Raw genomic sequence first — 5,764 nt, 5'->3', positions numbered from 1 at the left:
CACAATGGAGTATTACTCAGCTATAAAGAAGAAGGAAATTGTATCATTTGCAACAATATGGATGGACCTAGAGAACATTATGCTAAGTGAAATAAGTCAGACAGAGAAAGACAAATTCCATATGATCTCACTTATACATGGATTCTAAAAGACTGATTAAATGAGAAATGTAAACAGAAATAGTCTCAGAGACACTGAGGAAAAACTGAAGGTTGCTAGTTGGGACGGGGGGTGGGGATGAAGGAGAAGGTGAAGGGATGAGACAATACAAATTTATAACTACAATATGGCCTCAGGGATAGAAACGACAGTCTGGGGAATATAATCAACAATCTTGTAAATACTTTTTAGGGGGCCAGATGGACTCATGTCTTGCTAGGGAGACTAGTTCATAGATGGTGTAGAGGCCTGACTGCCGCACTGTATATCTGAAGCTGATGTTAAATAATATTGTATGTCAACTATAATTATATATACATATAGTCATGGGACATGGAGTAGAGAGTGGTAATGGAGTCAATGGAATTGTAATAGATATGTATGATATGGGGGGTGAGGGAACAGTAGGTGGGGGAAGTGGGGTTGTCACTTTGTGAGAGCTGAAAAGGATAACTATTGTATTGTTTGTACACCTGAAACTAATAAAAAAAAATCCTTTCAATAAAAAAATAATTAAAAAAATAAAGTTAACTGAATAAATAGTAAAAACAAAACAAAACAAACAAACAAAAAAATTAGGAGATTTCCTGTTAGGAAAGTGAGCTCGGGAGAGAAAAACAAAGCATGGTTGGACAAGCTTTTGCTAGTGACTCAAAGGGAATAAGAATTCACAAAGTATTTAGTCACACAGTGATCTATCTGAATAGGTTAGGAGTGTACTCATGGATCCCCTCAACCATCTCAGGAGAAGTAAAAAATACAGATGGGTTTATCTAGGAAATGCCTGTAGATGAGCCTTCTGTCTAATGGAGTAAATAAACAGGGCATTCACAAGGTTTTCAAAAGGCCAAACACACAGAAACACTGCAAGCTTGTCTAAATGGGACAGAGAGGGTATCAAAGAAGACTGTCAGATCCCCAAACTTCTACAGATGATGAATAGGATAATAAAAAGACTTAGTTTAATCATGTGTTACCCTTCATGAAAAAGGGAGGATAAACGCTCAGTCTTCAGTCTGACATATGAGAGGTTTGGAAGTTGTCATGTTATACTAACAACAAGTAAAAACCTGAACAAACTAAAAAATCAACAACTTTTCTAAGTCTGTAAGAAAAGTGAGGTCACAGGGCCAACCTCTGTGCCAAAAATTAGAGAGACAGACAGGCAGGTACAGAGAATCTTATCTAATGGACACACACTCATGTGCAGAAACCTCTATAGGAAATAGTACCAGGTCAGATAAATCTACACTGTAATTGAATTTCTGGAAGCTCAGTGTGAGAAATTCAGAGAGTTAAAATCCACAGGAGAGCCCAGTTATCAGGCAGCCTGCAACTTTTAAGTTTTAGTTTCAGGAACTCTGCCAGGTTCCCAAGTGAAGATGAGATAAAAATCCCCTATTGCTTCTAGCAAGGAGCAGGGAAAAGTAACCGCTCTGAGATATGCCAAAGCATTTTGTTCTTAACAGGGACTGTCTCAATTTAAAAAAAAAAGAAAGAAAGAAATAGAAAGAAAGAAAGAAAGAAAGAAAGAAAGAAAGAAAGAAAGAAAGAAAGAAAGAAAGAACAAAAGAAAGAAAGAAAGAAAGAAAATTGATGTTAGAAAACGAAAGAAAGTAGGATCCTATAAAACGCTCAATAGAAAAATATAAATGAAATCAAAAGCTAATTCTTTGAAAAGACCAATAAAATCAATAAACCTGTAGCCAGCCTAACTATAAGGGGGAAAAAAAAAAACCAAAAAAGGATAGGACACAGATTGCTAATACCTGAAAGAAGAGGGGCATCACTACTGAGTCCGTTGAAATTAAACAGATAATAAAATAATAGTATGCTTTTGAGGGTTCTACTGATATAGTCTCTATTCAGAGATTCTTTCCTCAGCCATGCCCAGCCTACTATTGAACCAATCAAATAGTTTCTTTATTTCTAAATAAAGAATATTTTTTATCTCTGGCATTTCTTTTTAATGCTTTCTTAGAATTCCCTTCTTCCTGTCTCCTCCCCTCTCTAATGGATTCAAGAAGAGCTGTTGATTTTTATTCTGTTTGGCTTTTTACTTGTTAAGATAGAGTGACAGCTTCCAAGGTCCTTGCATGTAGAACCAGAAACCAGAAGCCTAGTTCTGCAGTTTCTGACAAAACAAACGTATTCTTATCATACAGTCCAGCAGTTGTATTCCTTAGTATTTACCCAAATTGGTTGAAAACAGATGTCCATGTTAAATCTTACACATAGATGTTTACAGTAAATGTATTCCTAATTATCCAAACTTGGCAACAAACAAGATGTTATTTAGTAGGTGAATGGACAAATCAACTGTTGTACATCCACCAATACAATATTATTCAGCATTAAAAAAAAAAAAGCTATCAAGCCATGGAAAGACATGGAGGAAACTTAAATGCATATTACTAAGTAAAATAAACCAATCTGAAAAGACTATGTACTGTATGATTCCAACCATATGACATTCTGGAAAAGGTAAAACTATAAAGAGAATTAAAAGATCAGTGGTTACCAGAAGTTAAGAGAAAGAAGGGGATAAATAGGTGGAGCACAAAGCATTTTTAGGGCTGTGGAACTGCTCTGTATAATGCTGTAATGGTGGGTACATGTCATTATACATTTGTCAAAACCCATAGACTGTACACCAATACACCAATAGTGAACTCTAATGTAAACTATGGGCTTCAAGTGATAATAATGTGTCAATGTAGGCTCATTGACTGTAATTAATGTACCACTCTGGTAAGGAATTTTGACATTGGCAAGGCTGTGCCTGTGGATGGGGAAGGGAATATATAAGTATTCTCTGTACTTTCCGCTCAATTTTGCTGTGAACCTAAGACTGCTCTTAAAAAATAAAGTCCATTAAAAAGAGAGAGAGTGAGAGAGAGATTTTATGGACTGTGAAGCCAAGAGCCACAGAGGATTATTTCCAGGCCTTAAAACCTAATGACGTTGACCTGATTGGCTTTCAAAATTTGTTGGGATTGGTTATTACTTTCTTCCTTTTATTTTCTCCCATTTAGAATCGGAATATCTATAACTCGTCTGCTTTGCCTGTCCTGCATTGTATTTTGAGTGCAGATAACTTGTTTTCCAGTTTCACATGTCTAAAAATGGAGTGGAATTTTGTCTTGGGATGGATAGATCATAATCAGATGCTCAACCATACCTGATGTAGATGAATGCATTTTGCATGAAGGAATATGCATGTATCTTAGGGGCCACAGGACAGACTGTGACATCCTGAATAACGTTCCAGAAGGGTGTTCACACTCTAATCCCCAGACCTGTGAATGCTATTTCATATGGCAAAAGAGAATTTCCAGATATAATGTAGTTAAGGATCTTGAGATTAAGAGAACATTCTGGATTATCTGTATGGGCCTGATATAATACATAAGGTCCTTTTGAAAGGGATGAAGGAGGAATGAGAACTATAGAGAAGGTCATAGGATGATGGAAGCAGGGATTGGAGTGATGCACTATGAAGTAGGGATGAAGGGGGCTATAATGGTTAATGTTATATGTCAGCTTGGCAAGTCTACAGTGCCAGATAATTGTCAAACACCAGTCTGGATGTTGCCATCTAGGCATTCCTTAGCTGGAATTAACACTTAAATAAATAGACTTTGAGTAAAGCAGGTCACCCACCATAATTTAGGATGGTAGACCTTATCCAATTAGTTGAAGGCCTTGAGAAAAAAAGACTGACATCCCAAAGGGAAAAAGAATTCTGCATCTAGACTGCCTTCAAACTCAAGAATGTAATATAAACTCTTCCCTGGGACTCCAGCCTCCAGCCTGTTCTGAAAATTTTGAACTTGCTAGCCTCCACAATGGCATGAGCCAATTCCTTAAAATCTCTATTATCTATCTATCTATCTATCTATCTATCTATCTATCTATCTATCTATCTATCTATCCATCCATCTATTTGAGTAGAGTCAGCTGTATTGACATATTGAATATAGCCCACTGAGTCTATCTTTAAATCGCTGGTCACCAGGACTGTAAAAGAATATATTTGTATTGTTTTAAGTCACCAAGTTTTGGTAATTTGTTACAGTAGTCATAGGAAACTAATACAAGGCCTTACCTTCATTTAATTAATAAAATATTCCTATTCTGGTATATGTTTAGATAATACCATGCCTCTTGTTATTTAAATGACAAGTGTAACTGGCTCAATTTGTGTCTCACTCTACATTATTTTACTTTCTTTTTACCTGTTTTTACTATGTCAACTTACTGTGTGCAAGCGTAATCCATGGCACCTCACTGCAGCTATATGAGTAACCTCAGTTCTCTTCCTGAACTTCCCTTCTGCTGCACATGGGACAAGAGCCAGAAAAGTGCCAGCCATTCTGACATAGAGAAAAATCTCAAATTTTGAGAGAGTTAAACTTTACATGGCTACTTTTAATAGGGATGGCAGCCAGTGGAAATTACTTTCTTCTTCTGAAACTCAGGAACAATAAATAAGTACATTCTACCTGGTTCCTCCAAGGTATTAAGCAAAGTAGATCTCTAATTTTTCACTGTGGTTAAGACCATTATAATTTATTCTTGGATTGACTTTCTTTCTTCCCTTTTAAACTCTTCCCACTCCCACTTCTATTCCTTGGAATCACTTTCAACAATAAACTACCCATATGGCGGCCTATATTTCATGTCAGCTTTATGAGGAAACTAGCCTAAGTTGGTTGGTCACAGAAATAACCTTGGAAATCACGTCATGAGAATAAGATTCTAAAACTAGAAATACTCACCAGTCAGACAGAAGTGTTGCTGGTGGTAAGTGGGACGGCGATAACCTTTGTGTGCTATAGCATCATAGTCACTAAAAATTTTACCAACAATACACTGGGATTATGTGCAGGTAGAAAATAAAAACTTTAGCTTCTGAGGTAGTTTTAAGCGTTAACATTTAAATTACATAGGGGCTGCACCAATTTGGAATCTCACCAACAGTGCATGAGGGTTCCCTTTTTCTAACCCTCGTCAACACTTGTTTGTTGATTTATTGATGACAGACATTCTGACAGGTATGTGCTGATATCTCATTGTGGTTTTAATTTGCATTTCTCAGATGATTAGCGATGTTGAACATCTTTTTGGCCATCTACATGTCCTCTTTGGAGACAAGTTTATTCTGATCCTTTGCCATTTTTTAATTGGATTGTTTGTTTTTTTTGGTGCTGAGTTGTATGTGCAGCCACTAAGGAAAACAGTATGGAGATTCTTCCAAAAATTAAAAATAAAACTACCTTATGACTCAGCAATTCCACTTCTGGGTATTTATATGAAGAAATCTGAAACACTAATTTGAAAACATATATACACACTTATGTTCATTGCAGCATTATTTACAATAGCTGAGATATGAAAGAAACCTAAGTGTCCATCAATAGACAATTGGGTAAAGAAGAGGTGGTACATATACAAAATGGAATATTGCTTGAACATAAAAACAAAAATAAAATCTTACTATTTGCAACAACATGGACGAACCTAGAGGGTGTTATGCTCAGTGAAATAAGTCAGACAGAGAAAGAAAATAATATATGCTCTTACTTATGTGTGGAATCTAAAG

This window comes from Hipposideros armiger, unplaced genomic scaffold (genome assembly GCF_001890085.2).
Source record: "Hipposideros armiger isolate ML-2016 unplaced genomic scaffold, ASM189008v1 scaffold_14, whole genome shotgun sequence".
NCBI classification, from domain to species: Eukaryota; Metazoa; Chordata; class Mammalia; order Chiroptera; family Hipposideridae; genus Hipposideros; species Hipposideros armiger.
The sequence above is the reverse complement of the archived record's forward strand: the minus strand, read 5'-3'. Positions refer to the sequence as shown.